At 38.4% G+C, this 26,465-nt stretch overlaps 1 long non-coding RNA gene across 1 annotated transcript; it reads left to right on the forward strand.

Annotated features, from left to right (window-relative positions):
* Window positions 1–3,835: 3,835 nt before the first annotated feature.
* LOC106053369 (uncharacterized) lies at window positions 3,836–9,069 on the forward strand. The gene is made up of 3 exons (XR_008775130.1): window positions 3,836–3,971; window positions 6,096–6,595; window positions 8,332–9,069. It is a non-coding gene; the product is annotated as an uncharacterized LOC106053369 (long non-coding RNA).
* The last annotated feature ends 17,396 nt before the right edge of the window (window positions 9,070–26,465 follow it).

The raw sequence follows: 26,465 nt of genomic DNA on the forward strand, positions 1-26,465 counted from the left end.
GGAAATATTACAAGATCTTCGGGGCTCGCAAAGACCTTCCTTCATGGAACAGTACCAGGAAAATGAAGAAGAGGCAGGCAGACAAAGCGATGGGAAGACAACATAAAACAATGGACGGGCCTGCCATTGAAGGAGGTTCTAACTAAGCCAAAAGACAGGGAGGAATGGAGAAAGACGGTATGGCGCCCCAACGGTCAAACAGACTAAGGGATAGGTAAAAGGTTAAAAGGTAAGCGATGTGGGTTTGTTTGCGAGATTCCTGAATAGTTATTCACTTAATATTTAAGTGAAAAAAGTTGAGCACTCATTTGGGATCTCCCTCAAGTGGAGGATCGGGATCATTTTAAAATTCTGCCACCTCCCCCCCCCCATCCTAGCTACGCCTCTGGAAATAGGTTGCATGATCCAGCAAAGAAAACCAATGACTTTTGTTACTCTTAAATCTAGGCAGCTCAATGGGAAGCGGGTTTTAAAACATCCAGTGGAAGTGCCAAACGGACAACAGATTGTATGTTTGAGTGAAAAAGACTTATTACAACTTCGATTCGATTGAGCGCAATGAATTGATGGAGGGCAAGAAGAATAGCGCTTTGACTTTCGTTGATCTTTCTTGGAAGCGCTCGTTTATGCCAAGTTTTATCAAGATTGGTCAAACGGTTTTGATTTTATTCGGGACAAACATACATACACAAACACACACATACACACACACACATACATACATACATACATACACACATACATACATACATACATACACACATACATACATACATACATACATACATACATACATACATACAATACATACATACATACATACATACATACATACATACATACATACATACATACATACATACATCTGTGGCAATTTACGTCTCGAGAGACGATCTTTTCCCTTTGCAACTTCTTGTGTGACTTAAGAGGCCAATTCTTGATACACAGCTGCGATCGCAAGATGGGCGTATATAATCACCAGGCGCCGTTGCAATTTCACCCTTCTTTCTGCTTCTGTTGTGTATGACATCTGCAATCCGTGACCCTTCCTTTATGCTCTCACTCCATGTGGATCTATCCAGTGCCATCTCTTCCCAGCTGCTAGTGTCAATTTTGAAGAGCTTCAAGTCGCGTTTGCATACATCCGTATAGCGTAAAAGTGGGTGACCAGCGGTTCTCCTGCCTTCTATTAGATCGCCATACAGGATGTCATGTGGAAGTCGACCTACTGGCAGTCTACGAACGTGGCCTAGCCAGCCAAGGCGTAGACATAGCGGATGTCCTGGCATCCTGCTCTTCGTAGCACTTCCTCATTGGTTATCTTATCTTGCCACCTTATTTTAAGGTCACGCTTGCGCACAATGAACTCTATCGAAGCCAATATTTAACTCCAGATTTACTCTAGATCTAGATCTATGTCTAAATCATGATCTACTATATTCTTTAACACATGAACATACATACATACAAACACACACACATTCATACATATATACATGCATACACACACACACACATTCATACACACACACACACACATTCATACATACATACATACATACATTCATACATACATACATACATACACACACACACACATACATACATACATACATACATACATACATACATACATACACACACACATTCATAATACATACATACATACATACATACGCCTTACTTTGTGCTTTATGTATTAGATCTATATATAGAGATCCATAGCTATACGTTAGTGTAACTGTGATAGTAATTGTGTTTGTTTAGAGCAGCGGTTCTCAACCTTTTAAGCTCGGTGACCCCTTTTTGCAATGCCCCACTATGTGGCCACCCCTAACCGTAAAATTAGTTTTCTTTTCATAAGTATAGGTGATTTTGCATTGTCAAAGCTTTATCATTAATCACGAAATATTGTTGAATTATATTTTTATTATACAAGTATATATTGTCTCAGATGAGGGAACAAAACCCGAATTATTGGCCCGAATAGCACAGTCCACAGCAGCCCTTTCAAAACTTAAAATAATATGGAAAGATAAGGGCTTAGCCCTCGGTACCAAAATCAGACTGATGCGCTCTCTGGTCATGGCCACATTTTTATATGCTTGCGAGTCGTGGACGTTGAATGCAGAGCTTGAGAGGAGGATCCTAGCAATGGAATTGAGATGCTACAGAAGGATCCTAGGCATCACATTCAAAGACCGCATCACAAACCAAGAAACCAGAGACAGGATTACTGTAGCGATCGGAGCCCATGACGACCTGCTAACTATTGTGAAAAAACGAAAGCTTAAAACCTTTGGCCACATTACAAGATCTACGGGGCTCGCAAAGACCTTCCTTCAGGGAACAGTGCCAGGTAAAGAAGAAGAGGCAGACAGAAAAAGCGATGGGAGGACAACATTAAAGAATGGACAGGCCTGCCATTGAGAGAGGTTCTAAACAAGGCAAAAAAAAGAGAGGAATGGAGAAAGACGGTCGACAAATCTTGCCTGGTGCCCCAACGGTCCAACAGACTAAGGGATAGGTAAAGGTAAAAGGTAAAGGTAATATATTTCTCGGTGATCCGTCAAAATAGCGCGGACTAAATAGCGCGGACAAAATAGCGCCGACAAAATAGCGCGAAATTTCCCGACAAAATAGAGCAAGACAAAATAGCGCGGACTTATATATGATGTGTATAAAAGTCCCGGATTATTAGTAATTATATATGATGTGTATAAAAGTCCCGGATTATTAGTAATTTAATGTCATGGACATCATTCTCTATCTCTTCTATACAAAACTACGCAATCCAAAAAGGCTGTCACGTGATACGTTTTTTTTTCATTGTTTTATTAAAATTATCACATGGCTTAATGTTGTTTGTTTACGATTAGTGAATGAGGTCCATCGTATATAGACCCACCGATAGTGACTGAAATTTAAAAACAAAACAGACTACGTTTGATAAGTCACCTTAAAAGAATCTCAGACAACAGAGGAGCGAAAATTGTATTCAGGCAAAAAACCAGGCGACCCAAAGGCAGACCCACGAATGCGATGGATTGGTGACGAGGGAGCAGATCTGCAACAGCTTACGGTTAGGGCGTGGAGACGAAAGGCCCAGGAGAGATCTGAATGGAGGGATGTGTTGAAGCAGGCGAGAGCCCTCCATGGGCTGTATCGCCGCTTCAGCTATCGGAACTTCTTTACAAATGACGCACTCTGGTTTTTTTTTCCTCAATATCCTGTATAAACTATTAAAATAAAACCATACCGTAAACCAATACCAATAATACCAATTTTGAGTTTGTGTGTTTCCACACAAACTTTCTTTGTAACCTTTTTTTTTTTGGGGGGGGGGGATAAGAGAAACCTTAGGTTTGCCAACGTCGTTTGCGCAGTCTCGATGATACGCTCTATCCATCCCTTTCATAAAGCCCATGTCTGTGCGCTCTCGGTGAGGCAGCCAATGGACCACTCTATACGTTCCGTTCTTCTCCGTTATTTGCCTTTCATAAAATTTAATTCTGAAATTCTTCTGAAAATATTGAAACCTGCCTTTATTAGGCCTGTTTGGACCACTTTAGGGGGCCGATTTTGAGGTTTTTTTTTCTTTGTGTGTGTGTGTTGGTTACATTTTGAGCTAACCGCATATGGTGACACTAACCCTAGTGACGCCTCTGGTGTGACTGTTTCTGAGAAATAAAACTTTTAAAGACGGATATGTTTAAGCATGTGCTAAGATTACTGGGAAGTGGGATGCGCGTTACATATTGGATTACTTTGTTATTTTTATCTAGGACGATAAGAAAATAGAGTGAGTTACGTCCGGTAAAGAGCTATTTTCTGCCTATAAATACCCATGCAAACATCAAGAGTTGAAGTTTGTCTGATGGCGAAGATGATGCAATTTCATTCCTTAAGCTGTCTTATGCTCGTGGTGCTTGGCCCAGGTGTCTCGTTGAGTTTTGCGATACACAAGTCTGGTAAAACAAGCTAATTTGTTTTTCTTTCTCTCAATTAAACATATTGTTATAAACTTGGTGGTGGCACAGAGAGGGGTAGTGGTGTGTGTGTGTGTAGTCAGCCGACGCAAATTGCCCCAGGCTAGCGCTAGACGAGCGGTCAACCGTGACGAGCTACGACGGTCAGCCGAGTCGAGGGTCAACAGGACCGTTCGGGAAGGATCGCCGTCTTGAACAGAGCTCAGGAGCGTCACGAGAGTTGTAGTCATCTGACCACCTAGAAACGTCGAGCGGCGTTCTGTCCGGTTCGAGAAGGCCAGTAGGGACCCTATATAAGAGCGGAGGTGTCGCAGTCAAGACAATTCAGAGCCCGGTTCACTACAGTCCGGTCGACTACAGCACATTTCAGCGGTGTGGTTCTGTACGGAGCATTACGACGGTTCAGTGCGGAGTACTATCAAGTACAGTTGAGACGAACGGCGTCTTGATCTTGGTCTGTGATCGAGTCCGACACAACGAGCCCAGTGTGTGAAGTCAGTCCTGAACTGTTGGACCCAGTGCAAGCCCGGAACGAGACGACGAGGTGTATGGTGCAGTTTGCAGAGAGCCTGGATAGTGAGATTCGTAACAATATTTTCTAAGTCTAATTTTAGTAATAAGATTCTCTTCGATTCACTGCTGGTACCAGCATATTAACCTAATAATGACTTTATTTTTTAAGGCCATCGAAAGTGGAATAAACGCGATTAGCTTGTCTGTCCTCAGTCCGTCCGGGTGTTAGTGAAGTTGAGATCTCAAAAAACTATAAATCCAATTGAAATTTCATCATATTTTGTAGACTGTTTTTTTTTTTTAATGTTTAGGTACGACGGCTATTTTTTTTTTTTTTTTTCACAAAACTTGCATCAACTCACTCTGTCTGTCTGGTAAAAAGTTTGTACACGTTATTTCTCCCACACCTAATCTCGGATCAAGCTGAAATCTCGCACATTTATTTCCTTTACCTGACAAAAGAAGAATCAATTAAAAATATTAACCAATTGGATAATTAACTATGGGATTTTAATTATAACTATAATAATAATAATAAGACTTGTCTTCGAGTCCGAAGATTAATGAGGAATGCAATATTTCCCGTGATTACGAAGCCCAGCTGCGACGTACACATTTTGCCACATCCAGGGTAAGCACAAGCATTGTCCGCCGGTGGTCGATTAAGATTTTCTTTTCGCCGTCTGTCCTCGGCAACGGATTTCGGTTATTAATCCGTTGGATGTAAAATATACTATAAAGTATTATGTACTTTGTAAGATAAATATAATTGTGGTATTTGATATAATTATGGTATTTGATATTGTTGCAACTCTAGGGTAGGCACCCAACGAAAAGGCAGACAACTCAACACAGTTTAACAGGAAATAAATAGTTGTGTTTATTCACTATGGTAAACACATAACATCCTTCAGCTTCCTCAGAGTCTTACTACTAAGTATACCAGTCCTTTGCTACTTAACCCAAATGTGGACCAACGACAGCCTTCCCCGCTTCGCTCCAGGTCCCTACTACAACCTTCAGGCAGCACCAAAAGTTGGCCTCTTAGTTTCCCAAACATTCAGACCATGATTCAGACTCTTCACAATCCCTGATGCACTGTTCTTCTCTCCATTCTAGTGTCTTCCTGTTTTTTCGTTCAACAGTGCACTAGTGCGTACCTCAAGCACAACAATACAGTTATGATGGTATTCGATATAATTGTGGTATACGATATAACTATGGTATTTGATATAATTATGGTATTTCATATAATTATGGTATTTGATATGATTGTGGTATTTGATATGATTATGGTATTTGATATAATTATGGTATTTGATATAATCATGGTATGTGATATGATTATGGTATTTTTGATATAATCATGGTATGTGATATGATTATGGTATTTGATATAATCATGGTATGTGATATGATTATGGTACTGATATACTCATGGTATGTGATATGATTATGGTATTTGATATAATCATGGTATGTGATATGATTATGGTATTTGATATGATTATGGTATTTGATATGATTATGGTATTTGATATGATTATGGTATTTGATATAATTATGGTATTCATTTTTTTTCTTCTCTTTTAGTCCTTAATGGGGAACGTCCAGAGGTTTCCTCCTTAGGGGCCGCCTCTCAACTTACGGTCAACTGTACTTTAAACAACTTTAACAACGATGATCCGAACGCTAATAAGACCTTGACCTTCTCTCGTTACAACGAAACAAAGCAGCAATACGATGACCTTTTGAAACTTGACTTAGATAGCGAGACACTCCTCAAAGCCTCAGAGAAAGTACGCCTCAAAGAGAAATTCATTACGCTTGGACATTTGATTGTTAGCTTGAGTGTACAGAATCCATTGGATGGGGATGAGTACAGGTGTGACTTTGACATCAGGACAAACTATCCAGTAGCCACGCGACTATGGTTCAAATACATAATGTAGAAATGAGCCAGAGAAGCGAACCGGATGTGACGCCGTCTGAAACGTGTTTTCAAAGCCCGGAAACGAAAGCGTTGGCAGACGATCAAGAGAACGTGTCGGACGCACGGTTACGTGCAGATAGACAAAGTAAACACAGAGCAGGTATGCTAAATTAGGAAGTAGTTACCTTTATTTTTTTTAAAGTAACGTATGAAATTACATCTTTATATCTTCTTATGTATATATGTATGTGTGTATAGTTCGTCCATCGTGGTTCGATGATGACCACTTTGTCATCCAGGGGGGCTGAGGGCTTTGCACTGGGGGTTTTATGCCTCATCATGTGGCTGGTGAGACCTATGTGAGCCCGGAATGTTCGGCTGCACACTGGGCAGGCTATTCCAGCTGGAGCTAGTGTCGTGGGTATCTTATGTAATACAGCCGTTACTGCACTTATTGTATCTTTCTCTTTTGACTATTGACAAGCTAAATGATAAGTTGCAGAATCTACATAGATTATCTTCTAAAATGATCTTTAGATCTTAGATTATCTTCTAAAATAATCTTTATATCTTAGATTATCTTCTAATATGATCTTTAGATCTTAGATTATCTTCTAATATGATCTTTAGATCTTAGATTATCTTCTAAAATCATCTTTAGATCTTAGATTATCTTCTAAAATGATCTTTAGATCTTAGATTATCTTCTAAAAATCATCTTTAGATCTTAGATTATCTTCTAAAATGATCTTCAGATCTTAGATTATCTTCTAAAATGATCTTTAGATCTTAGATTATCCTCTAAAATGATCTTTAGATCTTAGATTATCTTCTAAAATGATCTTTAGATCTTTGATTATCTTCTAAAATGATCTTCAGATCTTAGATTATCTTCTAAAATGATCTTTAGATCTTCACTTGAGCAACCCAGATAATAATAATAATAATTATTATTTATATTATTATTATCCTTGTGGAAATTTGTTTTACAATTGTGCATTACAAAAAAAACAAACAAAAAAAAAAACAATACGTTTTTAGAGCAAACAATGTGTACAATAGCACACAAGATATACGCCCATACCCCAGTTTCCCTTTAACATACGATGCGAGACTTACAACTGTAGGTTACATTCTGTTTAACGAGTCTATTGCCGAAGGAACAAAGGAGTCTTTGTATCTCTTTGTGTTTGTGATCGGGTGTGTTATATCTTCTATTGGGATGGTTAATGTTCAAATCATAATGAAGAGGGTGACATTTTATGCTTCAATCTTTACAGCTATCTTAGCAATGTTTTTCTCAAAGAGATGTCCAAGCGCGTTTTTTTGGGGGGGGCTGCCTACGATCATACTAGTAGCTTTTGCAATTTTATAAAGCTTATACCCTAGCCCGCTGCCATCCCCAGTCGTCCTGCGGGAATTTTGGTCTAGGAAGTAGATATTCAACTCTGAAGGAACATAAGAAATACGTCCACAAAACAAACACACAAAACAAGATAATATGTTTCTATGGCCGACGGTTAACGAGGGTGTCATGTGGCCAGCACAACGAACAGCCACCTTTACTTCCCCCACGTACGTAGGTTACCATTTAAAGTTAGACGAGAGCCCCTAAAATTCTGCATTTCAAATTCTCAATCGTCAGTGTTATTTGAAACTCGAGACCCCTCGATTGCAAAGCCAAGCTCTTTACTTAATCTCTACGCACAGAAGATCGCCCTCGCGCCAGTAATTTTTGTTCTTTTCGCCCCTAGCAATGCTTTAACTCTTTCTCTCCGTAATTATTTAACCACATTGTGGTGGAATCAACGCTGGTAGCGTCGGTTAGGCGAGAAAGAGTTAAAAAAAGATGGATTAATTTTTCTGAGTTCTTTTTTATTGTTTTATTTTCTGCAGGTTTGGTTCTATCTGTTTCCCCACTTATGCTTGTCAATACCTACACAGACACGTTGGAATTAATGTGCAAATATAAAAACTCACCTTTTGTACATATTTCATCCATGTCCCTTTTTACATTCGTTATCACTGGAAAAGCCAGAATTCAAATACATATATAGTGTAAATAGCTATAGCAACAAAGGTCAGTCAAGTGTTTCTTCTTTGAAGAATACGAGCGGAGCTATAGATAGTAGTGGGGAATCTTTTTTGAAACTAATAGTTGATGATCAAACGGTCAGTAAAATAGGACTGTACAAATGTGAGATCATTGGTTTCGATGTGGAGCATGGGAAGCCCGTGTTAGTTTCTAGAGACGTCGTGGTCGAAGCTTCCAAAAACGTCCTAGATGCAGTCGTTGAACTATTTGAACACAAGACACGTCTGCTAAAAGAATCTCTTGAGTTATTGCATTCCAAAAGAACTAACAATGAATTGGACACGAAGGCGATTTCACTTGCAATTAAAAAAATAGAAACTGACTTGAACAAATCAACATCACAAATAAGATTAGACAATGAACAGACAAAGAATGGGATGTTGATTATGAAAAAGTTGAATGATGAATTAAGGGACAATTATGAAGCTGTGAAGAAAACATTGGATGAAGTGGTGGGCAAAATGAAGAAATTTGAAACTGATCCTAAATCACTTTTTCAAAAATCTCTGGAGTCTCTGTTCATTGCCTCTGAGGTATTCAGAGGTCGACGATATTGGCTAACACGCAAAAATTACAAACTTCACATAGCAGACGCCCACTCTATGTGCTTAAGATATGGAGGCTACCTGGTGGAAATTGATTCACAAGATGAATTTAATTTCGTGAGAGCATTTTTACAGAAAAATAAAATCTTTTATTCTATTTTTACAGGAGGTACTGATTCTATTCATGAAGATTTGTGGTACAATAGGTTTAGTTTGTTAAAGAAAGCCACAGTGAATTGGTATCAGAATGAGCCGAGTAACAGTAATAACCGGGAACACTGCGAGTGCTTTTACCAGCCATATGATTATAGAATGAATGACTGTAGCTGTAATTTTGAAGCCAGTAGCAACGCTGGCTTTATTTGTGAAATCCATGAATGAGTGTTTAGCTTAAAAACATTCACATATTTTTTTTTCCACATTGAAGTTTAAAGTAAACAAACTTCTTTTATTGAAGAGCTTAAATTTTCTTAGATTTCACTTTCACCTATCCCTTAGTGTCGTGTAGTCTTTTAGTCCGTTGGGGCACCACGCAAGATCTGTAGACCATCTTTCTCCATTCCCCTTTGTCTTTTACCTTGGATAGAATCTGTTTTAATGGCAGACCTGTCCATTCTTTTATGTTGTCTTCCAATCGCTTTTTTTGTCTGTCTCTTTTTTTTTTTTGTCCTGTTACTGTTCCGTGAAGGAAGATCTTTGTGAGCACTGAGGTCCTTGTATGTGAGGGAGAAATATTTTAGAGCCACTAACTTAAAAACACTATTCGACAATGTCGACCCTGTGAAGGTACTGGGCTTTGTCTGGGAGGTTGGGTTGCCTACGAAGATCTGATTTATGAATTTGTGAACATGTACTATTTACATTAGATTTTTACCAAATTATTAAATGTTTACTACCTTTACTATTTTAACTGTGAATAGACCCTGATTTTAATGATTTAACTGTATAGAATTTAGCCCTTGTTATGTAGAGAGAGAGTAGTCCTTAAGGGAATGCAGGCATGACATGGCCTAAATTGTGCCGATGTGCCTAAAATCAAAATCAAATCAAATGAGGTCCTTGTAATATGCCAATGGAGTTTCGTTTTTTTTTTAACCGTAGTAATCAGGTCATCGTAGGTTCCAATCGCTGTACAAATCCTGACTCTTATCTCTTACTCTGTAATGCGGTCTTTGTCTGTGATACCTAGGATCTTTCTTAGATTTTTAGGGAAATATAAAACACAAAACTATTTTAGCGCTAGTTTTTTTTTTTTACAAAGCTTATATCAACTCACTATGTCTGTCTGTCTGTGTGTCTGTCTGGCCAAAAGTTTGTACACGTTTTTTTTCTCTGACACCCAATCTCGGATCAAGCTGAAATTTTGCACAATTATTTCTTTTACTTGACAACACAAGCATCAATACAAAAAAATAATTAAACAATTAGCTAATTAACTATTGGTAATAAATCACTTTGTTTAGTACCTCAAACAAGGGAAAGAACTAATACTTGACTGAAGTAGTCATATACGCAGAATTAGTCCCCTTTATATTAGGCTGCCGTTTGAGGCTTGGCGAGCACAAACATGAAATAGAAACAATAGATGACTATACAATCTTCCATGTTCATAGACCTTTCGCTAGCTACCGTGTTGGCTTGAGAACCCTGAGAAGGCTTTACCCACAAGTTTGAATTCAGGCTGTTCCCTTTTTAAAAAAAACCGATCAACCAGATACTCCGTTCCTTCTTCCCTTTCCAAATGGTCCAGACAAGTGATAGAATCAGAGCGTATTGAAATTGCGCTAACCAAAAAAAAAAACAATTGGTAGTTTCTATATCTATTACAGGTGGTGAGAAGTTATTATTCGTAATTATGCTTTTCAACCATTTATGCGTAGCAAAATGTAATTCATATGGTCTTAAAGTGTTTTATTATTTTATTATTAGTTTTTATTTATCATGTGTATAAGACTGGCTCTTATTATAATTATTAGAAAGAGAGAGCAATGTTTCCTCCTATACAACAAATAGAAAAACGACTGTAAACCTAGGGTATTATTACTATTATATATAATTATATATCACTGTGTAGCCATTATGTTTCCCTACAAGGTTAGTCTATTTTTGTTCAGCCAATGGAATAGCTTATTTTAATAAAAATCTAAAAAAATTAGACTTTGTCGAGTTATTTCGATTTCCTGACGTATTTTCTAATTACATATATGGCCTCCTTCAGACGCGAAGCATGGATCATCTCATGGAAATGAGATGAATGCCTGGGCATTAGCTGTGGTCGGAACGATGTCACCCATACATCAGTGCCCCATTTTCTATTTATAGACCGGGGAATTTGTACTGACCTATCTTGCTATCCAACATTCAATTCTATTAGCCTGTAGCGCTTGTAAGTACTGTATTAAAAAGCACTTATTGGTCGGTTATTTTTAGATCATACTTCCGGTAGAGTAACTAAACAATTCAACGCTTTTTTATGTGTCAGAGCAAGACCTAGTGTAGATGTACATTGATTTGAATCATCTAAACCAGCGGTTCTCAACCATTTGTGCTCGGCGACCCCTTTTTACAATCCTCCAGTCTGCCGCGACCCCCCCCCCCCCTGCATACACACACAGCAATAGAAGAGTAGACAAAAACAATCCATTTTTTCAATGGTCTTTGGCGACCCCTGGCAAATCGTCAATCGACCCACAAGGGGGTCGCGACCCACAGGTTAAGAACCCCTGATCTAAACTCTAAACTAAAATAAAATATAAATATCTCAACTCAAAAAGAAAGTGCAGATCTAGCTACAGACGCACTGACGCATGCAACATGATCCGCGGATAATAAAGAACCAGAGTGAGTCTAGATCAGTAGATCTAACCCTACGTTACGCTTGAATGTTTACAACAGATGAGATTTGATACGGTGATCATGATGTTTACATTTCGCAGTTCCCATGTATGTCTTTTAAAAGAGAAAACACAAAAATGATTGTCAATAGTAAGAAAAATAATTGTTTTTTTAATTACTTGTATAAATCAGATTTAGATAAATAATTTTTCGAAGTTTTTTTAAAGCCAGATTTGCCGCCAATAAAAAATTTGATGTCTACTAAATATTTCCTACGAATAAAAAGTAAGGCATATCTTGTCTGACGTCACGTTTTGGTTTGATACATTATCTTTAAGCTTGTAACATGTGTAGCAGTCGATATAAATGTGGATATTATCATCATTGACATGTTCTATATTATTTCACATTGTATTCATCATAGCCACATTCAAGTGATGTCATTGAAACCATTATCTCAATAAAATTGGTGCATGTCTACCACAAGGGAAGTTTCTTGTTTGTTTGTAAAATGTTTGACATGTTTCGGATGTTCCTTCAGAGCTGAAGATAATTTACTTCCTAGTCCAAACCTCCCGCAAGACGACGGAGGATGGAAGCGGGCAGGGTTTGAACCCGGGACTATCGATAATTCTGAACGACAGTCCAGCGCGCAAACCGCACGACCAGGCAGCCATTTCTTGCTCATTTAAACTCTATAAGCTCATCAGTCAGTATCTTGTCTTTCGTGCAATTAGACCGCCTACGGAGACATTGGTGAACCCAGCATAAACAAAATAGAACGGGTAAATAGTTGCTGTGTCTGTCCTCTTGTGACACAGTCAAATTTTTTACAAAAATGCTTATATCTATTACTTTATGAACAAGTTAGGCTGATTAACTTACCTTAACTAAAACCAAAATAAACTATGCAATAAAATAAACCATAAAACAAACGTATTATTTCGAGTTCATTCTTGCTCTTGCGAATTCTCAGGCTCAAAATGTTTGTATTTTCTTCAGGGTTAAAGATAATTTACATCCCAGTCCAAACCTCCCTCAGAATGGCAGCGGGCGGGGTTTGAACCATTCAGTATCCGAAAGACAGTTCAGCGCACATACCGCACAACAAGGCAGCTTAAAATAAGGTTAAAGCAATGAAAAGAGAAAGAAAAGAATTTAAAAAAAAATAAGTAAAAAAGAATAAACGCAGATGACAACAACAACAACAAAATACAGAAGACAGCGCAAAATAAACGTAAAGAAAGAAATAAAAAAGAAAGGAAGAAAGACTGGTCACATTTGGGGGAGCAGACGATACGCTCTATGTTTTTTTTTTAAATACTCTCCCCCCCCCCTCCCTCCCCCCGGCTTTCCCAGCCAGGCTGTTAAAACCAGATTTGTTTTTTCTTCTGATAATATCCACAAGTGTATCATATGCGCAGACGACAAAATAAAAAGTCAAGGACGATGTGTTTTTTTTATCATCTTATATGGCGAAATATGCAGGTCGAAACTGAGTCTGAGCTGTACGTAAAAGACTACATTTAACATTAATCTTCTGAATCGAAACACATTGCCTTGTATATGCACATAGACCCAACTGGTAATGGGATTCTTGAGACATACTGTATTCCTCTTTCTTAAATACATTATTATGTCAGATTTGTCACTTATCTTGTGGAAATATTTTTTTCAAATAATTATTTCATTTAGACGATACTTTGACATGTTTTTAAAAATTAAAATTTTCGCTTCCAAAAACGAAAAAAAAAGTAGCCTTTGCATCAGGACTTTAAAAGGTCTAAAATATCATGATGTCGGATTTTCAATATCTTTTCTAGTTTACGAGATCTAAACGGGACAGACAGACGGACAGACAGACCATGCAAAACAATTAGCGTCTATTACCTTTTAGGGGGCCGCTAAAAAAAAAACACAAAAAAAAAAAACCAGCTCTGGAGACGAAAAAGGCTCTAAAATGTGAAACGTTTCGATGGGAGCGGGCAGAGTTTGAACCCGGGACCATCAATTAGTTCGAACGACAATTCAGCGCGCAAAATGCTCGACCAGGCAGCCATCCGTAGTCCCCTGAGATGACGTGTGGAAACAGATTCATATCACAGGCAAATAAATCAGCTAGAGTAACAACAGAGAAGAGTTGAAATCTAGTTAAAATCCCTCCTTGGATCTAACGGAGTGGATCCCAAGTATGCTGTCAACTCAGATCCGGTAAAAATTGATTTTATAGTCCCCTGAGGTGACATAAGGCGTTTGAAGTAGGGCGGACATTTGTCTGAATTCCCAGTGGAGTTATACCATCATGACTTCAACCTCAAAGTGGATCTACCTTTTATAATGCTGTTGGATGGTTTGAGGATTTTTTGTAAATAATTAAAGGAATCGTTTTGTTGAATCAGAAGAGTATGTCTTATCTTATCTTATAAAATGCCAACGTTACTTTAAGATAATTACTGCCTACGCGTGTTTTTAGGTCAATCTAGAATCTAGTCCTGCAGTAACTTGAAAAGATGTATTGTTTGTTACAATTCGTTAATGAACTGCATGTAATGAAGCTTGTCTATGAAAATAGCGGCATTGGGTTATTTTTAGCGGACCCCGAATGGGGAAAAGACGCTATTAGTTTTGTGTGGAATGTCTGCTGTCCGTCCGTCCCGTTTAGATCTCGTAAACTATGACCATATCACTAGATCTTCAAGGCTCGCAAAGACCTTCCTACAGGGAACAGTACCGGGAAAAAGAAGAAGAGGCAGACAGAGAAAGCGATGGGAGGACAACATTAAAGAATGGACGGGCCTGCCATTGAAAGAGGCTCTAACTAAGGCAAAAGACAGGGAGGAATGGAGAAAGACGGTTGACGAGTCTTGATTGGTGCGCCAATGGTCCAACAGACTAAGGGATAGCTAAAAGGTAAAACTATAAAAGATAGTGAAAATCTGACACCATAATATTTTAGACCATTCAAAGTTCTGATGCAAGGGTGTGACATAATGGGGAATTAATTATTTTTGAGCTATTGTAAAGACTAGAGTGATTCCCCTTATGAAGTTTATATGCGGGCTTGTAGACCGTGTTTAGTAGCCACTTGCTCCTGAATTACCAGCTTGACCACTTGACCTGTGTTGTGAATTGTATTTTTTCTGTTAGTGGTCGTGTGTCTTGGGGTACTCGTGAGAAGTGTGTCCTGCTCTGGAGATCTTTGGGCTAAGTATATTTTTAATCATTATTGTATTTTATGATTAATCAGTAGACGTAGCCTCAAATGTTTTCCAGGCAGTATATTTTACCCTGATGTTCTGCATCCTGGGGTACTCTCAAACGTGACATATTTTTATAGCCTTGTCTCTGAGGGATTCAACCTGTATTGAATCATCAGATAGGCTTTACCAAACGGATGTCTATAGGTGGGATTCTATGAAGCTTGTAGGCTCATAAGTTTCCCTGAAGCTAATAGTACATCATGATCCTTTTGTTCTTTTGTTTTTATTTTTTTGGCTAAAAGTGGCTAGTGTCATCCTGAAACCTGTAACCCCAGATTGGCCAAAAGTGGTCGTGTGCTGACCTGAGGCCTGTGACCTTCATTTTTCTACACTGATGTGTGATTACCAGAATATGACAGTGTATATATTCAGGGCCGGTCCTACAGGTTGCGGGGCCCTATGCGAAACGGATTGCGTGGGGCCTAATTTGGGTTGTGATAAGGCTAATAAGTGAAAATTAAGATTTTGTATTAGAAAATAAATTCGCCTTTGCATTTTATTTATAGTTTACTAAGTACAAAATCACTGTCAAATTAACTTTACAAGCCATCTACAGTAGATAGTAGTTCTCCAACAAAAAGCCGATAAACATTCAGATCTGCCTTTTAGATTTACTATCGACTAGCAAAATATCGCTTTTTTTTGAAGAGGTCGAGATAGATTTAGATCTATATTTGTATGTCAGTGACTATTTAATTCTATTCAACAGTAGCATTACCCACCGGCTACGCCCGTTGATTTTTTTTTCCAAGGTTTTTGTTATTACATCTTACAAATTCGTACATAAAACTCTGGCCGTAACTCCCCCCCCCCTTTTTTTTTCTTATTTTTTGGCACTTTCAATAAAACTGTCCATATTTCAACAACTCCTGTTCGGCCGGTGTATTCAATTACAGTTTATATGTTACGTTTGATCAAGTGTTAAAGCGTATTTTTTTGGATCGAGATTACAAATCTATTTTTTTCGACGACGGTAATGGACCTCATTCACCAATCGTAAACAGACAACATTTAGTCACGTGATCTTATTGATAAAAAATGGGGAAAAAATGTCACGTGACAACCATCATGAATTCAACATGAGATCGTAAATTATATTGAAGATATAGAGCGCCACGTGGCTAAATGTGTTTGTTTACGATTGGTGAATGAGGCCCAATGGGAGGATGAGTCTATACACCAAGGCCCTTGCGTTGTTGTGCATAGATACAGGATGTAGCCTACCTCACTACGCTACAAGGTTTAGCTTGCTGAAAGCGAACCATATGAATAGGTTTGTTAAATTAACTAGGTGATTGATGAATGGGTCTGTTGAAGTAATTTGTAAATCCTTAAATGAACTCGGAGAATTAAGCCTATTAATATTTGTGGATATATGGTTTGATTCGTTTGGTAAAAGTTATCGGTTGATAGGTTTGACAAATTCGTGATTTTGTTTGGTAATGGATATCTGTGAACGTGTGTAGATACATTTTAAGTAATAATACGAGATATCATTATATCTAGCACAAAGTCAGAAATAAGCTATTTGATTTTGACCTAGACCCGACATGGCCTAAATTGTGCCGATGTGCCTAAAATCAAATCAAATCAAATCTTTGACCTAGACCAGATGTCATAATCAAAGGGGAATAACTTAATTGAAACAAATTGTCAAGTGTAGTTGTGCCCATGTGGTCTTAAGTCCCAGACAGACACTTCTTCTGTGGTGTCATTAGAGCGTGATCGGGTTGCCTGAATCAGCCAGGAAAATCAACGATTTAGCATAGTGTAAGTCTCTAATTAACATGCATGACAACATCAACACATGGATACTCAAAGGACGTAATCAGGGGCGTAGCTAGGAATTTGCCATCATTTGGGGGGCCCGGGGGGCTTGACCTCTTTTGGGGGCTCCTGTATTTTGCGTAATATTTAATATTTAATGTGGGTGCCCGGAGGTGGATTTTCAAATTCTCCTCCATCCTAGCTACGCCTCTGGACGTAATTATCTTCTGTAATCTTCTGCTCAATACAATTTGGATCGTCATTTCATTTAAACTGATGCGCTCCTTGGTCATGGCGACATTTGTGTATGCTTGCGAATCTTGGACGATAACAGCAGAATTGGAGAGAAGGACCCTAGCCATGGAATAGAGATGTGCTAAAAGGATCCTAGCCATGGAATAGAGATGTGCTAAAAGGATCCTAGGTATGGAATAGTGATGTGCTAAAAGGATCCTAGCCATGGAATAGAGATGTGCTAAAAGGATCCTAGCCATGGAATAGAGATGTGCTAAAAGGATCCTAGGTATGGAATAGAGATGTGCTAAAAGGATCCTAGGTATGGAATAGAGATGTGCTAAAAGGATCCTAGCCATGGAATAGAGATGTGCTAAAAGGATCCTAGGTATCACCTACAAAGGCAGCATCATTTAAAACATGATCACAATGGCAGTCACGATGACCTGCTGAGGACGGTTAAAAAAAACACAAACTTAAGCTGTACGTCCATATCACGTGGTACTCTCGCTTTCCAATGATATTCCTGCAGACTCTCCTTCAGGGAACAGTACCAGGCAAAATAAGAAGTGGCAACAGGAAGACAACTTCAAAGAATGTACAGGCCTAAAATTGAACGGGGATTCTAATGAAGCCGAACGACAGAGAGGAATGGAGAAATACAGTCGACAGATCACATGTGGTGCCCTACTTGCCCCTCGGACTGAGAGATAGATGAAAGTAAATGAGGTACGTCTGTAATATATAAGACAAGGGAAGACAAGACGTATCGTCCGGTCAGAGACTTGAACTAAAACTCATTAGATAGAATGTTCCAGAAACTTCTTCCTGCTCCCCTACAGTGCTATAACAGAACTAGTCTAGTGCCAAAAATTTGTTACTTGGGTTTTTGTACATAACAACTTCTAGGTTTTTATTTCTACTTCACTGTTGATCTCAAAGCCATTTGAGATCTATCAGCCATTTCCATTAGACTTTCAAGTCATGTCAACATTGGAGCTTTAAGTGTAGAGTAGAAAAAAAAAGACTCAACGAGAGAATAAAACTAAACATTTTATTCATTTAGATCAGCGGTTTTCAACCTTTTATGCTCGGCGACCCCTTTTTACAATCCACCATTCTGCCGCGACCCCCCCCCCCACACACACACACATACAGCAATAGATGCATAGACAATAACAATCCATTTTTTCGATGGTCTTTGGCGACCCCTGGCAAATCGTCAATCGACCCCCAAGGGGGTCGCGACCCACAGGCTGAGAACCCCTGATTTAGATTGTGTCAGAGGTGAGCGTTCAACTAAGCGTTTGACCTTGACATTTTTGGACAGCAGACGACTCTTGGGCCTGGAATACATTTTCTCTCTCTCTCTCTCTCTTTCTCTCACTCACTTTCTCGCGTTTCTTATTCTCTCCCCTTACAGCTGTCGGGCAGCTCTGGTTTCCCTTGTTTTCGCACTGACCTAGATCTAGTACACAGCCCTAACCTATATATTCGTTGTCATTTTTTGGGGGGCATAAAGGGTTCTTATGTATTGATTTTTAACAAAAACATACACACATGCGCGCACAAGCATTCTTTTAGAAAAGAAATAGCGAAACATGTGCCCAATGTTATTGTTGGAGGACACTTGAATTGAAATAAATTACGTAGGCCTAATTTTATTTCTTTTTTAAGTTTTTTTTTTATTTTTTTATTTTTTTTTGGGGCCACCAAATTCACTTTGCCCAGGGCCTCCAAAATCTAAGGCCGACCCTGACACATGGAACCAACAAAACTCATTTTTATTCATTTGGTTAACCACCTACAAATATCCTGTAAATAATTGTTACTCTTGTTTTCATACTCACACCATTATGCCACATGGCAGTAGGCCCCTACTTGTCCACTTCCTTATAAAAAATACATTAAAATACTGTTACAAAGTAACGTCTGTGTTTTAAAAGATAAGATACGACTTTCACTACCAGGCTTTCTGTAAACACTGTTTAACACAACACATCTAATACAAAAACTTGACAACAAGAGTTTCAAATAACAATGTGGCGGTTTAATGACAAATACATCATCAGCCAATAGAGCACAATTGCTTTCTTGCACTTAACAGAACTACTAGATCTAGACACTACAACATAGAGTTGAAGCTAGGTGCTGAAACAAATGATACATACATATATTAAACAAAAATGAATAACAGCACCAGGGACCAAGTTTTTAAGTGAATTAAAATGCTACGAAAATAAGGGACTGCGCCGACCGAGGCTCGAACCTGTGACTCTGGATTCGACACCACCGCCTAGCGATAACGCACCAAGCAAAACTGACCTCTATACCATCGGAATGTCCAAAAAAAACAATCTTCTGATCTAGAGTCATTTCGCCCGTATGCAAATATCCACCCCAGTGGTCAAAGGTCACAAGCCCCAGCTAGCCCCTCCCCCACCCTCGCAGCGTCCGTTCATTAACAACTTCGACACAGACAGCCGTTAGGCATGTATTAGACAAACGATGTCTGCTTCTAGCTTCGTAAAGCTACATTTTCGAGGACTCACTTTGTACCGCACAGGGGTGCGGCGTACCGACCTTGCTGTCCTGGACTCAAATGTCCTTTCTTACACCTTGTCTCTCGTCCGTGAAGGCTTTCGATCACATGACCATAACACGGGTCATGTTAGCGTGTACTAGCAGAGCTGTCTTCTGTCCATTGACAGTCGTTGACCTGTGTGATTTGCTTGAGTCACGCGTGTCGGTACGGCGCACACACATTAACCCTATCAGTCCGCCACTGGAGTTACATCATTATGTTAGACCTACCAGATGCATAAGCCGGCCACGAACAAACACATTAACTCTTTCTCTCCGTAATTATTTACCCTATTCTGGTGAAATCAACGCTGGTATCGTCAGTTAGGAGAGAATGAGTTAAAGACATCGTCTTCTAGTCCGAACGTCAGGGAACCGTATTTCACTTTCTTGCTCAGAACCATCTGTGACCTATATATTTTGCGATGACTGTGACGGACTGTGACGGACAGTGAGGCATTGTCTGCCAGAGATCGAGTTAAGTTTTTTTTTTTTTCTGTTTTCTGAGGTCGCTTTTCTTTGGGGTTTAAATGTCTACGTGTTGGAGCTTATAGAGTGATACATTGGCTGCCTTATGTCCACAGACCAAAGGATAGGTGAAAGTGAATGTGAAGTTAGATGTGAACCTGGCCTAACTAAAGTCTTATAATCTATATATATAATTATATAAAGTTTGGGTAGGGATACGGATAATAAGTGAAATTTAAGAGTTTGTATTAGAAAATAAATTCGTCTTTGCATTTTATTCATTCTTTACTACGTACAGAACGACTTTACGAGCCTTGCGTGTAGCGAAGCCATATAGTATATCATAATAATTCTGATTCCTACATAGATAACGCTCAATAGCAAGAATTATCAAAGTTTCAATCTATCTACGAGAATTGTTGACCTCAAGTAATTCTTCATTAGTTTGAGGCGCGAGAAGCTTCTTTTACCAGATTCCACAATTACGGGTATTGCATAATGCCGTTTTTTTTTCATCGCGCGAAGGATTGGCGTTTTCCATTTTGAATGACACCCCAAAATGACAATTTTTAGTCTATATTTTTCAGTTTTTTTTTTTTTTTTTTTTTAGTTTTCAAAAGGTTTTAATAATTTTACCATGCCAAAACTAACACGTGAAGTGAGCCAATCAAGTTTTATAGACAGACCTCAGACTCATAACGAGACAGACAAACAGGATTTCTATGTGGCACCATTGACATGTAAAAACAGTTATCAAAACGATAAACATTGCACTACTTTCAACACGGATGTTGGCAGCCATTTCTGGACTTCAAATTTACCGTCTGCTGTAGAATGTCAGGGAATATGTTCGTTGTTTGATAAAATGTAAATCTCAACCTGTCTGTGCCAGAGCGAAAGAGAGAGAGAGAGAGAGAGAGTGAGGGGGAAAAAAGAAAGAAAAAGAGAGAGGCAGAGAGAGTAACAAAGAAGGAGAAAGAGAAAGAAAAATTTAGAAAAAAAAGAGACAGAATGTGGGAGAGAGAAAGAGGAAGAGAGAATGAGAGAGAAAGAATGAGAGAGAGAAAGAGAGTAAGAATGAGAGAGAAAGAATGAGAAAGAATGAGAGAGAAAAAGAGAGAAAAAATGAGAGAGTAAGAATGAAAGAGAGAAAGAATGAGAGAGTAAGAATGAAAGAGAGAATGAGAGAGAGAGAAAGAGAGAAAGAATGAGAGAGAAAGAATGAGAGAGAAAAAGAGAGAAAGAATGAGAGAGTAAGAATGAAAGAGAGAAAGAATGAGAGAGTAAGAATGAAAGAGAGAAAGAATGAGAGAGCAAGAATGAGAGAGAGAAAGAATGAGAGAGTAAGAATGAGGGAGAGAAAGAATGAGAGAGAAAGAATGAGAGAGCAAGAATTAGAGAGAGAAAGAATGAGAGAGTAAGAATGAGGGAGAGAAAGAATGAGAGAGAAAGAATGAGAGAGCAAGAATTAGAGAGAGAAAGAATGAGAGAGTAAGAATGAGAGAGAAAGAATGAGAGAGTAAGAATGAAAGAGAGAAAGAATGAGAGAGCAAGAATTAGAGAGAGAAAGAATGAGAGAGTAAGAATGAGAGAGAAAGAATGAGAGAGTAAGAATGAAAGAGAGAAAGAATGAGAGAGAAAGAATGAGAGAGTAAGAATGAGAGAGTAAGAATGAAAGAGAGAAAGAATGAGAGAGCAAGAATTAGAGAGAGAAAGAATGAGAGAGTAAGAATGAGAGAGTAAGAATGAGAGAGTAAGAATGAAAGAGAGAAAGAATGAGAGAGAGAAAGAATGAGAGAGTAAGAATGAGAGAGTAAGAATGAGAGAGAAAGAATGAGAGAGCAATAATTAGAGAGAGAAAGAATGAGAGAGTAAGAATGAGAGAGTAAGAATGAGAGAGTAAGAATGAAAGAGAGAAAGAATGAGAGAGAGAAAGAATGAGAGAGAGAGAAAAAATGAGAGAGTAAGAATGAGAGAGAAATAATGAGAGAGAGAAAGAGAGAAAGAATGAAAGAGAGAAAGAGAGAAAGAATGAGAGAGTAAGAGAGAAAGAATGAGAGAGTAAGAGAGAAAGAATGAGAGAGTAAGAGAGAAAGAATGAGAGAGAAAGAATGAGAGAGTAAGAGAGAAAGAATGAGAGAGAAAGAGAGAAAGAATGAAAGAGAGAAAGATAGAAAGAATGAGAGAGTAATAGAAAGAATGAGAGAGTAATAGAGAAAGAATGAGAGAGTAAGAGAGAAAGAATGAGAGAGTAAGAGAGAAAGAATGAGAGAGTAAGAGAGAAAGAATAAAAGAGAGAAAGAGAGAAAGAATGAAAGAGAGTAAGAGAGAAAGAATGAGAGAGAAAGAGAGAAAGAATGAGAGAGAAAGAGAGAAAGAATGAGAGAGAAAGAGAGAAAGAATGAGAGAGTAAGAGAGAAAGAATGAGAGAGAAAGAGAGAAAGAATGAGAGAGAAAGAGAGAAAGAATGAAAGAGAGTAAGAGAGAAAGAATGAAAGAGAGTAAGAGAGAAAGAATGAGAGAGTAAGAGAGAAAGAATGAGAGAGAAAGAGAGAAAGAATGAAAGAGAGAAAGAATGAAAGAGAGTAAGATAGAAAGAATGAGAGAGTAAGAGAGAAAGAATGAAAGAGAGAAAGAATGAAAGAGAGTAAGAGAGAAAGAATAGAGAGAAAGAGAGAAAGAATGAAAGAGAGAATGAATGAAACAGGGTAAGAGAGAAAGAATGAGAGAGTAAGAGAGAAAGAATGAAAGAGAGTAAGAGAGAAAGAATGAGAGGGTAACTCCTAATTAATACAAATGGAATAGAAATCATTAATGGTATACTTATTGAGCCGACATGAGTCATTCCTAACAATATGAGAACCAGTGAAGTACTGAAACATCCTAGTTAGAAGCTTGCATGCTAAGAGTATCCGGTTACGGCTCTTATGCTGACCACAACGTTCTAGGGACTCGACCTTATCTCTATCCGTTGTGAGCGTTTCTATGAACCGTAGTTTGTGTGCAAGATGTCCTTCTTGTATTGGGGACATATTTATCTTATATGATACAGACGTTACTTCAAAAAAAGAAGATGATTACGTCCTACGCGTCATGCATTTAGTCATGCATATTAACCAATGACTTAAATTTTGCCAAGTCACTGGTTTTCCTGGCTAGCGTTTGTTAGAACGTCCTTCAAAAAACACCAAACGTGATCATGTGACCTAAAGCCATATGTTTCAAAGACGTCTCTTTCGTCTCTCCCCACTCATCTTACCTTCGTGTTGGCCAAAATCTTTTCTACCTGTAATGGCAACGTCTTCGATTCCGAAGATTGAGTACGAGTGAAGTGTTTCACATGATTACGCTAATCCAGTTGCGACCTGCATATTCTTCCGCAACTCACGCAGACAAAGCCGTTGACGGTTGGGGGTCTATTTTAAGTTCTCTTTCCGTCTTCTGCGCCTGTCTTCAGTAATGTCTTTTCTTTGAGTCTCAAATGTTTGTCCCGCAGCCTTTGTGAGAGCTGTGTCTTTCAGAGGCATTCTTCTGCCAACTACTTTGCTATATGCCACTGAGGACTAAATTGCTCTCCAGGTGTTCTTTATGGCCCTTAAAGGGGGGGGGGGAGGGGGGCATCTCTGTTACGCCGTCTTCTTTAAGCTCGCCAAAGAAGATCGCCTTAGGCATTTGGTCGTTTCCCATTCAGGATAGGTGTCCCACCCAGCCCAGTTGTCGAATAGTAATTAGTACTTCTATACAGTCTCCACCAGCCTCCAGCAGAACATTGTTATTTGTAATGTAGTCTTGCCAGCGTATGCCCATTGTGAAGCGAAGGATCCTTTGATTGGAAGCCTTCGCGTAGCCTTAAATGTCTTAAATAACTTTTCTAATTAAAACCGGAGTATAACAAGGATGTATAATTTCGCCTTTTCTAAATAAAAAAAAAACAACAACAGAAGTTATGAGGACGAATAACAGACAAGATAGACCAATCATGCTACAGGGGGGAGAGAGAACATCCTCAACAGAGCCGGCCTTAGGTATAGGCAAAGTAAGCAGCTGCCAAATGCCTCCGATTGGTGGTGGCTTCGCACAGGATTCTACATGATAAAAATCTGGACAACCGCCATTTTTACAAAGCTTATATCAATTCACTCTGTCCGTCTGGTACAAAGTTTTCACACGTTATAACCCTACACACTTATTCTTGGGTCCAGTAAAAAGTTTGCACAATTATTCATTGACGTATACAGCATATCAATCGATAGAAATGCCAACGATACAAATTAATCCTACAGTGTTCATCTTGAACTATTTTGGGCTTAGTACCCTTAGATAATTGTACGTGTTAAACTTTTGAACAATTATTTATTGAATCCGAACGATATACGAATTAATTTTTTAAAATTACCTATTAGTCAATAAGTTATTATTTGTAATAACTAATCATTGGTAATTAATTCTTTTGTTTGAAGTCGAATAATGGAAATAACTTCTACATTATAGAGATATAAAGTTGTAATTCTGGAGTTCTTCACCTTATATAAGTTTTTTCCCCCCCCCCCCCCTCCTCCTTATGTTTCTTAAGAAACCATGTCCCGCGCGATTGCAATGACTGACAGTTACGCTCGGCTAGCTTGGTGTGAAGTTTTAAAATCGTTATGTGTCTCGATAGAAGCGAAACATTGCTCGTGTTAATTAGATAACTTAGTTTCTAAACGTATGTGAACACTGACTATAGGACAGTAGTTTCTAAACGTATGTGAATACTGACTATAGGACAGTAGTTTCTAAACGTATGTGAACACTGACTATAGGACAGTAGTTTCTAAACGTATGTGAACACTGACTATAGGACAGTAGTTTCTAAACGTATGTGAATACTGACTATAGGACAGTAGTTTCTAAACGTATGTGAATACTGACTATAGGACAGTAGTTTCTAAACGTATGTGAATACTGACTATAGGACAGTAGTTTCTAAACGCATGTGAATACTGACTATAGGACAGTAGTTTCTAAACGCATGTGAATACTGACTATAGGACAGTAGTTTCTAAACGTATGTGAATACTGACTATAGGACAGTAGTTTCTAAACGTATGTGAATACTGACTATAGGACAGTAGTTTCTAAACGCATGTGAATACTGTCTATAGGACAGTAGTTTCTAAACGCATGTGAATACTGACTATAGGACAGTAGTTTCTAAACGCATGTGAATACTGACTATAGGACAGTAGTTTCTAAACGCATGTGAATACTGTCTATAGGACAGTAGTTTCTAAACGCATGTGAATACTGACTATAGGACAGTAGTTTCTAAACGCATGTGAATACTGACTATAGGACAGTAGTTTCTAAACGCATGTGAATACTGACTATAGGACAGTAGTTTCTAAACGCATGTGAATACTGACTATAGGACAGTAGTTTCTAAACGCATGTGAATACTGACTATAGGACAGTAGTTTCTAAACGCATGTGAATACTGACTATAGGACAGTAGTTTCTAAACGCATGTGAATACTGACTATAGGACAGTAGTTTCTAAACGCATGTGAATACTGTCTATAGGACAGTAGTTTCTAAACGCATGTGAATACTGACTATAGGACAGTAGTTTCTAAACGCATGTGAATACTGACTATAGGACAGTAGTTTCTAAACGCATGTGAATACTGTCTATAGGACAGTAGTTTCTAAACGCATGTGAATACTGTCTATAGGACAGTAGTTTCTAAACGCATGTGAATACTGACTATAGGACAGTAGTTTCTGAACGCATGTGAATACTGACTATAGGACAGTAGTTTCTGAACGCATGTGAATACTGACTATAGGACAGTAGTTTCTGAACGCATGTGAATACTGACTATAGGACAGTAGTTTCTAAACGCATGTGAATACTGTCTATAGGACAGTAGTTTCTAAACGCATGTGAATACTGTCTATAGGACAGTAGTTTCTAAACGCATGTGAATACTGTCTATAGGACAGTAGTTTCTAAACGCATGTGAATACTGACTATAGGACAGTAGTTTCTAAACGCATGTGAATACTGTCTATAGGACAGTAGTTTCTAAACGCATGTGAATACTGTCTATAGGACAGTAGTTTCTAAACGCATGTGAATACTGACTATAGGACAGTAGTTTCTAAACGCATGTGAATACTGACTATAGGACAGTAGTTTCTAAACGCATGTGAATACTGACTATAGGACAGTAGTTTCTAAACGCATGTGAATACTGACTA

This window comes from Biomphalaria glabrata, chromosome 15 (assembly GCF_947242115.1).
Source record: "Biomphalaria glabrata chromosome 15, xgBioGlab47.1, whole genome shotgun sequence".
Taxonomy (NCBI): Eukaryota; Metazoa; Mollusca; class Gastropoda; family Planorbidae; genus Biomphalaria; species Biomphalaria glabrata.